This window comes from Spinacia oleracea, chromosome 5, assembly GCF_020520425.1.
Source record: "Spinacia oleracea cultivar Varoflay chromosome 5, BTI_SOV_V1, whole genome shotgun sequence".
Taxonomy (NCBI): Eukaryota; Viridiplantae; Streptophyta; class Magnoliopsida; order Caryophyllales; family Amaranthaceae; genus Spinacia; species Spinacia oleracea.
The window spans coordinates 50,620,032-50,637,954 of NC_079491.1; the positions used below are offsets into that span (position 1 = coordinate 50,620,032).

The window sequence follows — 17,923 nt, forward strand, 5'->3', positions numbered from 1 at the left end:
TGGCAGACCCTGCGCCTGGCGCAGGCTTTGCGCCCAGAGCTGGTGGTACATCCAAGTACCGCCATAAGTGCTGGTTCTTGTATAAATAGAGAGCTCTTCGGATCATTTTATTTGCACCAATCCCTCTCTGCTCTGCTTCACCCTCTACTTCTTCTCAAAAGGAAAGCAAATGGATGTGTCTTTTGAAAACGCCTAAACTCATGGCTAGGTTCGCTAGGCAAACTGGAGAAAAGAGAGCTAGATGGCATGCACCTTGGGGTGCTCGTCTCCTTGTGGTTTGTGAAACTTGATATGCATTTTGTCCATGCTACTTTGGAGGCTTGGGATCCGGTGCACCACGTTTTCTGCTTTGGTAACAACGAGGTATGTCCCCTCCCTGAAGAGTTTAGTGCTATAATGTGTTGGCCCCTTATGCTAGAACCTTGTCTGCCTAGTGTTGAAGAACACTTCTTTTCGAATTTTGAGAGGTATTTGGGCCTTAAGCCCCCACTTTTGAGTGTTGTTGTATATGGTCGAGGGGTAGATTTGTCCCTCTTCATCACTCATTTTTCTGGAGTGGTACTGCTTGAGGGCTTTGAGTTTTTGTATTTTTGCTCGCTTCCTCTTTTCGAAACAAGGGTTTGGCAATGGTGATGCCTCCATAATAGAGATTGTGGAGCAGTTTGCTTGTGGTAGAGACCCAATGCCGCTCGTGATTGGCGAGACACTGCTAGGTCTTAATATGCTGAAGTCAGACCCCTCTTCTATGCCATCGGGAAGCCCGGTACTATTCCAAGTAAGGATCTGGAGTTTCTTGTATATTGAAATTTGCATTTGTATTTAGAACATTGAATATTGAATTGCTTTCTTGTATTTTCCCCAAGGTCTGGCTTATGGAGAGACTCATATGGTGGCACCATCAGAGAACATGGAAAGCTATAATAGGAAGGGGTTCACTATGCGTCCCATGATATATGGCCGGCTTTCATTAAATGAGTGGCGCTGCACACTCTTGGAGATTGGATCTTCTATCAGGTGGGTAATTCCGTGGTGGGGAATTGCTGCTATGAGACATGCACCTGGTTCTACTGCTTTGAGGGTGCCTAGCCTTTCTATGTTAGTCTCCTACTCTACTGCTCGAGTGATGAGACAATATGTCTTGAGGAAAGAGATCCCGGATTGTGCTATGGAGCATCTGAAGCCTGTTGTACTGAATGTTGACCGTCTTACACTGTGGAGGAGGTATTGGGTTGCCAAACCATTCTTGAATATTAAATTCCCACATGAGCTTGTTACTCAGCCTACGGGGTATATTGTATGGATGAAAGGTCCAAGCTAAAGGACATTTCTTTCTCCGGGTCCGTGGGAGCCAGAGGTTCTAGAGCTAGACGCCCTGCATCAATTGATTATGAAGAAGGTGACCAGAGTGTGGCCCTTCCGGTGCTTGACCGCTTGGGCAAGGGGAAGATGGATGAATAATTGCAAGAAGGGCCAGGGGATAGTACTCGAGGTTCCAGGACTCAAGAGCATAGTCACCCAACCCTAGATCTTTGTAGGCTTGATGTGTTTGAAATTGTATTTGTAAGAGAGGTGTTTTAGAATGTGTTTAGAAAATGTGTTTTGAAAATGTGTTTAATGGAAGTGAAAAGGCTTTGAATAACTTTGCTTCACTTGATCCCATCCTTGTAATCGAATTAGCTTGGATTGAGCCTTTAGAGCCAAAAAAAAGTTATTTGAAAGTTGTGCCAAATTCCGCTTGAACATGCTTTTTATTTGCACATTTGGAATGAGAACGACAATGATTGAATTTTGAATTTGATTTGATTTTTAGGATGCCCTTAATTGAGGAAACTTTGATTTTTTTTTTGTATTAAGGTGGTCGGGCCTCGGAATGAGGTTGCCTACGTGTCCCATTAAGGAATCAGGCCGAACGTAGTTCTAACTTATATAACTTTTTGAACTTTGGACTTGAATTTTGAATTTAAACATAGAACTTCTTGAGTTGATCCAGGTTTGTCAAAGAACGGAACTCGGTCCCATCGACATATGTTAACTCAACTGCTCCTCCGGAAAGGATCTTCTTGACAATGTATGGCTCGGCCCAGTTGGGTCTGAATTTCCCCCTTGGGTCCATGACGCTTTTGCGAAGGGCTTTTAGGATGTTTCGGGTTCTGACCCTTTTCTTGAAATGTCTAGCCACTCGAAGTTGATAGACTTGTACATATGTGGCTTGAAGTCGGCGCTCATCAAGCATGACTAGCTCGTCATATCTTGATTGTACCCATGCAGCTTCTGGGATTTTGCTTTCGAGAACTATCCTTAAAGAAGGTAGTTCCGGCTCAATAGGTTGTACCGCTTCCATTCCATAGACTAATGAAAATGGAGTTGCGTCAGTTGAAGTGCGAATTAAAATTCGATACCCCCATAATGCAAAGTGCAGCTTTTGGGGCCAGTCTTTGTAATTGGTTGTCATCTTCATGATAATAGTTTTGAAATTTTTGTTGGCCGCTTCGACTGCCCCATTGGTCTGGGGGAGATAAGGCGAAGAACGGTGATGTTGAAATTTGTATTCGGTGAATAGATCTTCACACTCGCCTTGGAAATGGGTTCCCTGGTCACTGATGAACTCGTGAGGAACGTCGTATCTGCATATGATGTTTTCTTGAATGAATTGGGCCACTTACTAGTAACCCAATACTTTGAAAGATCTGGACACTTGGACTCTCTAATAAACCCGACCTCTAGCTGCTCCGAGACCGCTTCTTGAATTTTGAGGGAAACATCTGGTTTCATGCGATGGAGTTTCTGCTTGATGGGCTTTGAACCTGGAATGAGGAGAATTGTATGCTGACCGATGCTTGGATCAACCCCTAGCATATCATGATAGGACCATGCGAAGACGTCTATGTACTCTGAAAGTAGGTTGATCAGATCATCATGCTCTGCTTGAGATAGAGTCATACCAATTTGAACTAGTTTTAAATAACTGTTGTTAAAAAGGTTAACTGTTTTTGTTTCCTCAGTTATGGGCGTCCTATTTTCATGATTTTCGATAGCTTTTAAGATTTCAAGGTCAGTTTCTTGAGAAGTAAAGTCGTTTGGATTAGGAATGTGTTTTGAATTTGGACTTGAAGAGTAGGAGGAAATTGAAGTATTATTGAAATTAGCAATCATTACATCGACAACTTTGAGTTGAAGTTCGGCCTCTAAAGGCACTTGATTGGTGCAAGACTCTATCCCTAGACTCTCAGACTCATCACTAGACTCGAAAATTGAAAGACAGACTCTGGACTTGAAACATAAGAAACTAATCATATAAGTAGTTCTCGGGGGTATTCCCAGATGTCCTCATAATCATCATCATAGTAGAATAGGTTGTTGCCAAAGATCTTTGAATCTTGATCCCAGACTTGATTCCAGGTACTGTATGGGAACTCAGCGAAGCAGCTCTTGCTGGCATAATTGAGGCTTAGGAGGAACATCCTTACTTCCCTTCCCTCTGGTAGTCCAGGCTGGATCTCATGAGCAGAGTCCTTCCACCTGTAGTAGTATTCATGAATAGGCTCATCTTTCCCTTGTCGTAGAGCAAGTGTTTCTTGGATGAAAGTGCTTTTGTAACTGGAGCCCTCAGGTGTGAAGCAGGACGGACCATCCAGTAATTCCTCGAGCCAAGGCTCTCCAAATAGCAAGTCATAGTCGGCTGGTATGTCAATGACCACGAACTCTGCCTGGTTGCGATAGGTCTCGATAGAGAATACCAAGGTGAGGATCCCCAGGATCTTGTATTTGATGCCATGGAATTTGGTTGCCCGCTCCATAGTCAGCATCCGGTCGTATTCAGTGAAGCCTAAAGATTTGAGGGTTGTCAAAGGGCAGATGTTTACTTGAATGTCAGTGGTGATCCGGGGTTTAGAGATCACCCAGTCTTGAATCTGTGGGATGAGATGACAGAAACTTTGGACTACCAACTCAAAAGATGGTTTGTACATTGTATGAATCAGGTTACATGGAAAATCATTTTCCTCATCCCCATAGTCTTGAAAGATGGCTTGTACTGATGATGCGTGCTTGGCTCCCGGGGGCAAAGGCAAAGTTTTGTTGTCAGGTGCTTGCGCTTGAAACAATTCTCGATGTCGTGCCCGTTTCCCTGGTGGAATTCGCAATAAGCTTTGGGGTCCCAACTTTTGGATCTCTTGTCAGCTAGGGGATCCTCGTGGACCTTGTGTGTCGCCTCGGCCTTCTTACCTTTCCACTTCTCAGCTTGTGGAATCGGTGCCGAGGGTACTTTCATGAGGTCATCTTCTATGTCGACCCAGATATCATATGTTCTCTTGAAACTCTCTAGGCCCGTATACTTCATATGAGTGTTTTATTTTTGTAAGAGTCCGACAATGAAGATCTTGACTAGTTCTCTCTCGGAGGGTCGGGTTACCATTTGAGATGTCATTTCCCTCCATCGGTTGAGGTAATTGGTGAAACTTCTTGGTGCCCTTGCCTAAGCACCTCCAATTCTCGAAGAGTGGTTTGAAGTTGTATGTTTGGTTGGTATTGCTCCATGAATGCTTGAGCTAACGCATCCCAAGTGCTAGTTTGATGGTCCTTGAGGGAATAGTACCATTTTTGACAGACTGGTTCCAAGGACATAGGGAACACCATAGGGTATAAGTCATGATCGACTCCCTTGATTGCCATGGTGTCTCTGAAGTTTTTGAGATGGTACTTGGGGTTGTCTGTTGATTTGAACTTAGGGATATCTTTGGAAAAGAATTTTTCGGGAAAATTGGCCTTCCCCTTGAGATCATCCTCCACCAATGTGTCGAAGTAGTTCTCCATGTTGGTTAACTTGTTGACCATGCTTTCGATTTTCTTAGTAAGATCAACTGGAGCTGCGGTTTGTTCCACGACACCCAGGCGGTTACTCACAAGTTCCAAGTTGGTGTTGAGAATGGCTACAGCGGCCATGAGCTGGGTGATTTGGTCCATTGTGAAGGAAATAATGCCCTTGGTCCAAGTATGCATTCTGTGTTAAGTCTAATAAATGCGGTTCAGTATTAATTAACAAGTTAATAATTCAGTGAGATCAAGTGAGCTGAATGCCTAGCTAGAGGCCGCTTCAGTTCAAGTGGAATTAATGATATTAATCCACAGCTTACTCTTGACTGAACCCGTAGGGTCACACAAATAGTACGTAAACGGATCAAGTATTTAATGGCATTAGATACTCCATCTATGGATATTCAGAATCGACGGATCTTGGTTTCAGTGGGAGCTGAGATCGTCACAGGCAAGAAATGAATACTCCGGAAACGATGATATTGCCGGAAACGGAAATATGGATCGTATCGGAAATATAAATATTATCCAAGTCGTAGATGTTGCCGGAAACGGAAACATGGTACGTATCGGAAAATATTATCGGAAATGGAAATATTGCCAGAATCGGAAATATTCCCGGAAACGGAAATATTGTCAGAATCGGAAATATTATCGGAATCGGAAAATAATTCCGGAAACGGAAATATTAAATATTTGTTCGAAACGGAAATTGATTCCGGAATCGGAAATATTAAATATTGTTCGTATCGGAAATGAATTCCGGAACCAGGAATTTAATCGGAAGCGTATCGTACGAATTAGCATCGGACGAGGCCTGCCGGACAAAGGCCCAGCACGAAGTCGGGCCATCGCCCAGCAAGCCAAACGCGCGCCCAACCAAGGCAGGCCAAGCGCGCGCCAAGGCCATGGCCTCGCTGCGTGGGCTGCTGCTCGCACGCACACGCATGGGCGGCCCTCGTGGCTGCCGTGTGTGTGTGAGTTTGTGTTCATGCATGATTCCTAAAACTATTAGAATTAGTATATGATTAAATTCCTATTCCTAAAAGGATAAATTAATTAATTAGAGTTCTTGTAGGATTCTAAGTTTAATTAATTCATATCCTACTAGGATTCCAATTCCCTTTCCATAACTCTATAAATACGTGCCTAGGGTCACATATTTTCTGAGATTAATTCAAGTATTCAAAGTGAGTTTTGAGAGAAAAATTCAGTCATATTTCTTACCTAAGAGTGCCGAAAATTCTAGTACCTTAAGGGCGATTCTAGTTGGTCAATCTTAAGGCGGATCCGGACGTGCTGTGGACTATCTACAGAGGGACGACACTTGGAGTCCTAAAGACTTGTTCTTGTTCGGTTCGGGCGCAGCTAGGGAAGGCACGCAACAAAGAGTATGCATCTAAACTATGCTATATGATTATGTGTAAATAATATGTATTCCTGGCTAAATGGTTTTTCCGCATGATTTATGAATTGTCATATGTATCATAACCTAATACATTGTTGCCCTTAGCTCTTGCATTGGTTCTGGAAAGGGGTTTGAAGTTTGATTTGAAAAAGATGGACTTGTTGCCTATTCGATGCCGGCTATAAGGGAGGATAGGACTGACGGAGCTCTCTTCAATCTTTCTCCACTTCCGAGAACCCACAAGATCTTTTGACTCCTATTTATATGACACGACATTGAAGGAAATATGTCCTTCACCCAATGTGCATTAGTCTAATACCAAGTTTCAGATTCATTACAAACAATTAATTCAGTGAGATCAAGTGATCGGAACAGTTGGCTGAAGCAATGCTTCCGATCAGTGAGTTCTAATCTATATTAGGCTCACAACTTACTCTTGACTGAACATATAAGGTCACACCATTGGCACGTAAAAGATCACCGGATTAAATGAATCGAAAATTCATTTAATATTAATACCTTTTCAGGAATTAGTTCGTAAAAACATAAAATATACGATATGACGTTGGATCGGAATTGTATATCGTATTGCGTATATTCGTAAGCTAGGCGAAACGAATAATCGTATCGTACGACGGTGAATCGTTAAGTACTATACGATAAACAATCGTCATAACGCATTGGACGGGAATACGAGAAGGGAACGCTGCCGGCCTGACGAGCCAAGCGCGCAAGCACGCAAGGCCCATCAGGCACAGCAGCGCGCCAACGCAACGAGCAAGGCCCAAGGCCTACAGCTGGGCACGCACGGGACAACAGCAGCAGCAACGCACACAGCGCGGCCCAAGGCCCACTAGTTGTGTGGCTATGCGCGCATATGGGCTTGCGAGGAGTTGGTCGGCCTTGGCCTTGTGCCTTGGCCGGTTGGTGTTATAACACCAATCCCACTCTTATGTTTTTCCAACAACACTCAACATACACTTTAACCTAGACACAAAGAAACGCTAATTCTCTGTGTGCCTCCGTCAGAAGTGTTCTTCCCAAAGCAAATAATCTTGAGTGACTTCTAAACCATCGATCTCAAGACGGATCTGAACGTCTCGGTGAACCAAGTAGAGGAACGACATCTGGAGTTCTTGTTTGTTTTTGTGATTCGTTGAAACTAGGGAAATAACGCTACAAACGTAAGTATTGCTTGATCTATACTTTATACATACTTCCTGACTTTGGGGTTATTCCGCTATCATGTTATGTATTTAACTGTAAACCCCTATAGTCGTATCATGAGCTACATGTATTCAAAGTACTTATTGGCATGTTTTATATGTTTGTGGTTATTGTCGAATTTTTCTGAATATTTTCGTGAATTGTTCAAATTTTTCTGGATTATTGGATAAGTCGTAGAAGTTAATTCTGAAAATTCGTAATATGTCAGAAGTTCAATTTTTCTGACCCTAATCTGATTGGAAACGGCGTTTTAAGATTAACTCATGAGAACAGAATCTCAAAAACAGACCACGGAGTTTGAGTTTTTTGGCGTTTTTGTTAATTAATGAATTAAATCGTTAAATTTGGAAACTTTTTCAATTAATTGCTCGACCTAATGAACTCGGAATGAATTCAAATTTTTCCCTACTATTCTTGGGAATATTATGGACTTATGGTAATTTTTTCGTCCATTAATATTAAGTGTGAACCCTAATTTTATTTTTGTCTAACTTGTTGAATTTTAGATCGAAAATTATTTTAATAATTGGTTAGATCTGAAAATTTATTTAGGTGAGAAGGGGAATATGATTTCATGTTTAAATGGCAGATTTAAAAATTCATGGATTAAAATTTTGATTGGATTCGCTAATTTTATTCACCACCTAAACCAAATTTGATAAAAATCTAATTTTTAAATGTTTAGAACGATTTAAAGTTTTGGATTTGATTATCAAAATCATTCAAAATTTTGTTGATGTTCATCGTATGTTAAATTTGAATTTTTGTTAGCCATGATTTATTTAATTTCTCAAATTGGATTGTTTGAAATTTAATAAAATCACTCAAAATGTTATTTTTCGTAATTAAAACGATTAATTTTGTTAAATTTATGAAAAACAATGTCATGCAAAAGAATTTTTCGTGAAATTAAATTTTTTTTTTGATGGTTGGCTCGTATGGCACGAGCCAAAACGCACGGAACAAGGGGTGCGGCGTGTGTGGCTCGGCACAGCCCATGCGCGCTGCACTCCGCAGCTTGGCGTAGCGACGCGAGGCACCCAGGGAGCGAGATGGGCGAGCCAGTGCGCGCTGGCCGTAGCGAGCAAGCAAGGCAGCAACAACAGTAATGTTGCGTGGCTGTGCGCTGTGTTGCGCGGGGAGAGGGGTGCTGCGCTGCACGGGCACGCAATGCACAAGGCAGAATTAGGCTGGGCGCAATCATAGCCCGTGTTACACAATCTTTTTCCATTTTGCTTCGGGTTTTAGTCAAGGCCTAATTTTGGTCTTTGGGCTTAATTTTGCATGAAGGGGCTAACGGTGGACTTTTTGTTTATTTTATTTTATTTTAACTTGGGCTGGCCCGTGAGTTTAAATATTTAAAATTAAAGGTCCAAAATTAAATATTGGTTTAAATTGGAGCCGTTTAAATGAAATTATTTAAAATAATTAATTCTAATTATTTTTCGTAGGGCACCATTATTTTAATAAAATTACTTTTTGATTAGAATAATTTTAAGGATTAATAATTTGAAATTGATTAATCTTTTAGGACGCGTTTACATGAACGTGATTTTCCATTAAATCGTGTAAATACTTGCATATTTACTTGGGCCATTCGTTTTAGGACACGAATGGGTGAATGCATAGATATTAATTTATGTATTGCAGGTATTGAAGGTGACTAGTATGGCCAATCTAGGATAGTTAAATACGGTATGCGTACCGTTTTATCTTTGAATGTAAAGTTTTAAATATGGTTTGCGTACCATTGACGTTTTGATGTAATAATTATGTTATTATTATTTCAAGTTCTTCTAGATTATTTAGAACTTTAAGTTTGCTTTTGAATGAAGTTCAAGACGATGCCAAGCTAACAAGGTGAAGGGAAGATTGGATGCTTCAAGACCAAGTTTTTGGGCCATACTAGCTCATCAAATTATTTATGCTTTTATATATTGAATGAATGTATATTCTGCATGAATGTTGTTTGTATGTTTGATTAGATTTAGTTCACTAAATAATCAAACCAACATAGAAACAACTAGGTCCAAAGTAATATTGAGTTTAAAATTGCCTTACAAATCAAGCACTTACAAAAATCTAAGGACCTAAGATAGTAGGTTTTCGCCAAAGCGATGTGCTATTTTAGTAGACTTAGATGGTAAGGTATCCCAAAGAAACACGTTGATTGTGGTTTTAACTCAAACAATATTGGCATATATTGTGGCAATGGGATAAATTATGGTATTAATTTATTAACCAAGAGTAATTTAGAGATTACTAGAAATCGTTTTGCTTACCTAGAATCTTAAAAGACTTAAGTCAAGCCAAAGCATGCTTATGAATTTAGGACATATAGGTTCTTGGAATCGTTTCATTCATTATGGACCATGTTTATTTTGCATGAATGAAATGTTTAATAGCTTTAATTATTGCATGCTTGCTTGCATCCATAAATCATGAACTTCAGAAAACGTTCATTAACTCAGATGCTTATCAAATCATCTCGGAGTTGAAGAACATGTTTTAGGATCAGGCCAGAATCGAAAGATTCGAGACTCAGAGGTTGATCCTTGAGACTAAGCTCATGAAAGGAGAACCAGTGAGCCCGCATGTTCTTAAGATGATTAAATTGTTTGAGAACATGAGAGCTCTTAATTATGATGTCTCAAATGAGATGGCCATTGACATCATTCTCCATTCACTTCATAGTGGATATGATCAGTTCAAGTTAAATTACAACATGAACAGTATGGAGAAAACTCTTACTGAGCTTCACGGTATGCTGAAAACCGCTGAAAAGACGCTCAAGCAAGAGAATAAGCAAGACATTCTTATGGTGCATAAGGGCAAGGGTTTCAAGAAATCAGGCAAGGGAAAGGGCAAGGCTACGCCCTCACCTAAGTCAAACGACACCAGTTCTGGTAAACAGAAAAGGGTAACTTGTTCTCCTGCCGACTTTGAATGCTTCTACTGCAAGAAGAAGGGGCATTGGAAGAGGGATTGCTTGAAGAGAAAGGAAGATGAGAAGAACGGGAACGTTCCTTCTACTTCAGGTTTGTATGTTATACATTGTAATCTTGCTAATTCTACTTCTTGGGTATTAGATACTAGTTGTGGCTCACACTTATGTTCCAATTCGCAGGGACTAAGGAGAAGTAGAAAGCTTGATAAAGGCGAGATGGATCTACGCGTGGGAAATGGAGCACGGATTGCTGCATTAGCCGTAGGATCTTATTTTATTTCTTTTCCTAGTGGTTTTGTTTTGGAACGAGAAAATTGTTACTATGTTCCTAGTATCACCAGAAACATAATTTCCGTTTCAAGTTTTGATTCTAAAGGTTTTAGTTTTCAATTTAAAGACAATAGTTGTTATTTTTCTTTGAATGGAATGTTTTATGGTTCAGCACAACAAGAAAATGGTCTATATGTGCTAGATACAAGCAAACAAAACTATAACATAAATACCAAAACTGGTGATTCCGATCTCACATATCTGTGGCATTATCGATTAGTCCATATAAACACAAAGCGCCATGGAAAGACTTCAAAAGAAGGGCATTCTTGAATCATTCAACTTAGAGAAGATTGATCAATGCGAGTCTTGTTCTCTTGGCAAAATGACAAAGCCACCTTTCTCAAAGGTGGGAGAAAGAGCAAGCGAACTACTAGAGCTAATACATACAGACGTATGTGGGCCTATGAGTACGAAAGCTAGAGGTGATTTCAGCTATTTCATAATGTTTACGGACGATTTCAGTAGATATGACTATATTACTTAATGAAACACAAGTCTGAATCGTTTGAGAAATTCCGAGAATTTCAAAATGCAGTAGAGAATCAATATGCCAAGAAAATCATAGCTCTAAGATCGGATCAAGGATGTGAATATCTTAGGCACGAGTTTGATGACCATCTAAAAGAATGCGGTATTCTTTCTAAATTGACTGCTCCGGGGACACCTCAATGGAATGAAGTGTCGGAACGGAGAAACATGACCTTACTTGATATGGTCAGGTCAATGATGGGTCAAGCCGAACTTCCCTTGCAATTTTGGGGACATGCATTGCAAACAGCAGTACTCACACTAAATCATGCTCCGTCAAAAGCTGTTGAAAAGACTCCATACGAATTATGGACTGGGAAACTTCCTAAGTTGTCTTTTCTAAATATTTGGGGTTGTGAAGCATATGTCAAGCGATTAATTTTGGATAAGCTCGGACCAAAATCTGGCAAATGTTTCTTCGTTGGGTATCCAAAAGAAACTAAGGGGTATTACTTCTACAACAAGTCAGAGAACAAAGTATTCGTTGCTCGTGACAGTGTCTTTTTGGAAAGAAATCACATTTCCAAATTGACAAGTAGGAGAATAATAGACCTTGAAGAGATTCGAGACGAACAACGAACCAAGAACTCTTTAGAAGCAGTTCAAGTTGAAGAACCTCCAATGCCTTCAGAAGAGCCAGTGGGAGTAGTTCCTCAAGACGTTGTTGCCCCTCGTAGGTCACATAGAACTAAGGTTCAGCCGGACAGATGGACAAGTGTCCTCTTGACTGAAAACTTAGAAGTTATCATATTAGATAGTGATGAACCTACGACCTACAAGCAAGCTATGACGAGCCCCAGCTCCACAAAATGGTTAGAGGCCATGAAATCTCAAATAGACTCCATGTCTGAAAATCAAGTATGGGATTTGGTTGATTTGCCGGATGGGTTTACACCTATCGGAACCAAATGGGTCTTCAAATTGAAGAAAGAAAAAGATGGAATTGTATATATATACAAGGCTAGATTGGTATCAAAAGGTTACAGGCAAGTTCACGGCGTTGACTACGATGAAACCTTTTCTCCAGTTGCTAGCTTAAGTCTATTCTGATAATCCTTGCGATTGCCGCGTTTCATGATTATGAAATATGGCAAATGAATGTCAAAACTGCCTTCTTGAATGGTGTTCTTGAAGAGACTGTGTTTATGGCACAACCGCAGGGTTTTGTCGATCCAAAGAACCAAGGAAAGGTATGAAATCTTAAGATATTCATTTATGGATTGAAGCAGGCATCAAGGAGTTGGAACATACGATTTGATGAAGCGGTCAATGAATTTGGCTTCAATAAGAATCAGGACAAAACTTGTGTATACATGAAAGTTAGTGGGAGTAAAATTGCATTCCTAGTCTTGTATGTAGACGACATACTGCTTATTGGAAACGACATTCCTATGCTCGAGTCTGTACAGACTTGGCTTGGAAAAGGTTTCTCAATGAAAGACTTAGGAGAGGCACAATACATATTGGGCATCAAGATCTATATGGATAGATCTAAGAGGATGATTGGACTAAGCTAGAGAACTTACATTGACAAAGTGCTAGCTAGGTTCAGTATGATCGAAGCCAAGAGAGGTCATCTACCCATGTCACATGGCATATATCTAAGCAAGACTCAGTGTTCCAAGACATCCGACAAGCGTAGAAAAATTAGTGGAATTCCATATTCTTCGGCTATTGGATCTATCATGTATGTTATGATTTGTACAAGGCCGAATGTTTCGTTCGCACTCAGTGCAACGAGAAGGTACTAGTCAGACCCAGGTGAGGCGCATTGGACTGCTGCCAAGAATATCCTAAAGTACCTTAAAAGGACAAAGGATCAATTTTTGGTCTATGGTGGTACAGATGAGTTGATTGTTAAAGGCTATACGGACGCAAGCTTCCAAATCGACAGAGATGATTTCATATCACAGTCTGGTTTTGTGTTCTGCCTCAATGGCGGAGCAGTAAGCTGGAAAAGTGCTAAGCAAAGCACTATTGCGGATTCTACAAATGAAGATGAGTACATTGTTGCCTCAGAAGAAGCAAAGGAAGCTATTTGGATTCGGAAGTTCATTGAAGAACTTGAGGTTGTCCCCTCCATAAAAGGACCAATGGCTTTGTATTGCAACAATAGTTGAGCTATTGCCCAAGAAAAGGAGCCTAGGAGCCAAAAGAAGTCCAAGCACGTACTGCGGCGATTTCACATACTTCGAGAAATCGTTGAACGGAAAGAAATCAAGATTCGCAAGGTTGGAACTGACGACGACGTCGCGGATCCATTGACAAAATCGCTGCCACAAGTGAAACACAACGCACATGTAGCAACCATGGGATCAATCATGTTGGAGAATGGCTTTGATTTTCTAAGTTTTGTTTTAGAACATCTATTAGATCTGTGTTTAAAACAATTGGTTTAACCATTTCATATTTATGAAATTCTTTATTTCATATTCATTTAATTTTGGTTTAGTATTAAATGAAAAGTCCAAGTGATACAAAACATTCAAATGGGATGTCAAGATGGATTATTTGACAAAGAAACACCCATAAGTGAACTTGAATATTGAAGTCACAAAGGATCCCTAATCCAGGTCATTAAAAGGTGGATGATATGTGTGTTTTATATGGAGTTTTAGCCTCGTCCCTTAGTACTTTTATGCATCGAATGAGCTCTTAGGAGCCGTTTTTAGTACTAATCTGTGCTATTGAGTGTGCGTTGAGTTTCAGGATTAATTGGTGAGAAATTGGTCTTTTTAGACCCATTTCATGGTGATTTAGGCCACTACACGAGCCCGAGGAATTTCGGGACAATTAGCGTCGACTTTCGGGAGGCTTAGATGCTTACAGTTGAGCCCGGGGAGTTAGACTCGGTGATATGGGCGCAGGGTGATGACTTTTTCAAATCGCCCTTTGAGCTGAGGGTAAAGTGAGAAGATCGGGCAAAATAAAGGAACTTTGAAGTCGTCAACGCGCGCCCGATCGGGCGGGCTTTGCCCGGTCCGAATCGGGCGGTCATTCTGGTGCTGCTGTGGAATTTTCGCAACCGGCTGATCGGGCCGACTATCGAGCACTTGGCCTGATCGGGCGACGCCAGCCCCTGCTGCTATGAGCGTGTTTTTAGTCCGGTTTTTGGCTTGTATTTTGGGCAAACTATAAATACTAGCCCTTTTATTTTTAGTAGACATCTTTCATTCTAGTATTAAGCACTTAGTTTATTTTCCTAAGCTTAGATTATTCTCTCTAAATTGTTCCAAACACTTAGTTTTTATTTTCAATCAAAAATTCAAGCTTTCTTATTTCATTGTTCTTCAATTAGGTATTGCTTCTTACTTTAATTTATTGTTTTGCCTTAATCATGTTTTCAATCATATTAATTGCTTTGTTTATTGGTAATATGTGTGAGTAGTGTATTGATTGGTTTATTCTACTATGCAATTAGATTTGTGTAGGTTTAATTGTGATAGTCTAGCAATATCAAGTTAAGATTCGAGAGATGCAATTTGATGTTTAGGCTTGTGTCAATAGGTGGAATTAGGATTAATACGTAGCGAGATCCCGTTAATTCTAAGTCTATGATTAGTATCGATTCGAGAGAGCATGCTAGTGTAATTATTTACTTTATTGATTATTCTCGATTGTTTATCATCCTGGATTGTTATTTGTTGGTGAACCTATGCCCTAGATTCTTTAATATCTGAATTCTAATTGTTTAATTATTGTCGTAGTCTTAGTATACAAACCAACCAACTCTTGTTTCCCAATAGTCTAGATTAGTTGATTAGTAGTAGAAAGAACGCCTGTTTCCCTGTGGATATGATCCCTACTTCCCTTGCTGTAGACACCTACTTTTGTCCCCATTCCCGAAAGGGAAGGTTCGATGATGAGAACATAAATCTCCACTTGACAACGCATCTCCTATAAAATAACGAATCTCAATCACCCTTTTCATTTCACCCGAAACCTGCTATTTATAGAAACCTGCTAAAAATAGTAAATGCCGTAATGGGTAGTTGTTAAAAGTGGCAAGTTATAAAAGATAGAAACCTGTCAGAATTAGGTGTTGCACTCCAACATAAATCCTAAATGAGATAGAAATTGCGAGAGAATCCTATTCTTAATACGATTCGAAAATAAGAGTTACGTATTAATTAAAATCCTAACGAGCCTAGAGTTCGTAACGGGCCCAGATGCATTCCATCATAAAATTAATACGCACTAAAAGACCCGATTAAAGTCTCATACACTCCGGATTCTAAGAATCCGAATCTGACAAAGAAATGGACCAAACATCAACTTCAACGCCCAGCCCTGGGCGCTGAAATTGCCTGGATCCTATTTTCAACGCCTAGAGCTGGGCGCCGAAAACTTTGACGCCCAGCCCTGGGCGCTGAAAATACCTTGGACGTGTTCTTTCCTAATTCCTCGTGGATTAGAGTTCTACAATTCTATCTTTCCACAAACTCTTTTCTATAAATAGTGCCCTAAGTTCGACGTGAAAAGAACACAACACACTATTATTATTCTGAGTATTGACTCTAAACCCCTAAGCCTAAGCCTCACGCTGCAAAACTGATCACGCGTTCTGTCGCAATCGATCCATAAATCGAACAGAACGTATCCTGTCCCATAACTTGAGATTCGTTAAATAAAAGGAGAATTAGCAAAGTCAAAGTGGTTAGTTTTCTGAGAACCGTGACGCACCTCTCAAGAGTGCGTCGTAATGTGTCCCTTTTCTATGATTTAATTGCTTTCCTCGCCCTTTTTATGAACTGTTAAACTAACTAAATCTGATTGTTCTATCACGCCTAATAAATATGATATTTTTGGGAAATTGGATTATCATGCTAGGTCCCTTAATACAATCTAAATCAGATAATCACGCTCGATCTAGTACTATATGTTGCATATTGTTAAAATCAACTCAGATTAGTTTAATAGTTAACGCATGTCCCTTCAATTATTTATGCTGAGCTAGTAAGGATATCCTGCCTCTGGAGTTATCGAAGAGCGAGTACTCCTCTCGGTAGTTACAGTCCCCCGAACCCTCAATCTCTACCTTGCGGGTGTATGTTGAGAGATCCCCACACCAGGGATCACAAGGGAACCTACGGCCGTCGTGGTCGAACATAATTGCACTCCCTTTATGTCACGATAACCGGGTTTTGTCAGTTTTTCTCATTGTCGTTAAAAACTGAATGGCGACTCCTATATTACTAGTCAATTGGGTGTAAACTCACAGGAAATCCAATTACACTTGATTTGACAAAAAGAAACGTCACACCCACGAGGGACAAGGTCACGCATTAGCCTCGTGCTTTTTCGACCCCCTCACACTTGCTATCTTATTAGTGGACTTAGGTTATCTTTGACTAGGTGATACGACTTAAGCCTGTCAAATTTTGGCGCCGTTGCCGGGGAAACGGTTTTATTTTCTGTTATTGATTATTTATTCTAGATTATTGTTTGTTACTTCTCAAGGAACCCCCGTTCCTTGAGGCCAGATCTCACACCTGTTTGTAGTTTCTTTGTCTATGCCCAGGACCGTAGGTACTAGTAATCTTACTCCATTCGATCCTGAGCTCGAAAGAACTTTTCGTAGACAAAGAACTTTCATTGCACAGTGTGGGAATTACTCTGATTCTGATCATAATATTGTCGGTCTTTTTCCTTCACATACAGATTCAGTTTCAAAGATAGAGATGGGTGACGAAACTCCACCACCACCTGAGCCAAGTCTTACAGACTATTATAAGCCAAGTCTGTCTGTGCTACCCAAGGCAATCATGCCTTCTATTGCTGCTGAGACCTTCAAGATCGAGCCTGCATTGATCAACATGATTGAGAGACGCCAGTTCGGTGGGGAAGTAGGTGAAGATCCGAATCTTCACATTCAGTCCTTCATCCAATACTGTTCTACCATTAAGAAAAAAAGGATTAACTCCGAAGCAGACTATGGAGATGCTTTTCCCGTTCTCTCTGAGTGGGAAAGAAAAGTTGTGGATCAATGGGTTGAAGGCAGCCATGAAAATTACTAATTGGGAGTCTTTGGCCCTTGCATTTTATGTGAAGTATTTCCCGCCTGAGAAGACAGCTCGTCTGAGGTGTCAGATAATTTCTATTACTCAGCAAGCAGATGAGAGTTTGTTCGAGGTCTGAGAGAGATTCAAGGATTTGCAGAGAGAGTGCCCGCACCATGGTTTGAGTGACTGGTTCTTGATTCAACAGTTTTATAATGATCTGGGTAATGAGTCTAGACTTATTTTGGATTCAGCTGCTAGTGGGAGATTCATGCAACTTGCTGTGACTAGAGCTATGGAGGTGATTGAAGAGATGGCCATTCATAATTCCCAGCATGGGAATCCCAGAGTCCTATCTAACAAGGGTGGTAAGCATGATTTGAATTCCATAGAACAATTAACTGCCCAATTGACTGCTTTACATTATAAGTTTGATAATATGCAAGCAGCAAATACTCAATCTTCCCAACCTGTTAGTGTAGCTGCAATGAATGCTCAAACTGCCAATGTCTGTGATAGTTGTGGGATGTCTGGTCATTATGCACAGGAATGTAGGAGCTCTATTGAACAATGTAATGCATTCCAGGCCTACAAACAAAATAACCCATTCTCCAACTCTTACAACGAGGGGTATAAAAATAATCCCCTACTATCTTACAGGAGTAACAA

The 17,923-nt window shown here is 40.5% G+C and overlaps 1 non-coding gene across 1 annotated transcript; it reads right to left on the minus strand.

The window, feature by feature from the left end:
• Positions 1–17,330: 17,330 nt before the first annotated feature.
• LOC130462190 (small nucleolar RNA R71) lies at positions 17,331–17,437 on the minus strand. The gene has a single exon (XR_008922317.1). It is a non-coding gene; the product is annotated as a small nucleolar RNA R71 (small nucleolar RNA).
• Positions 17,438–17,923: the final 486 nt, after the last annotated feature.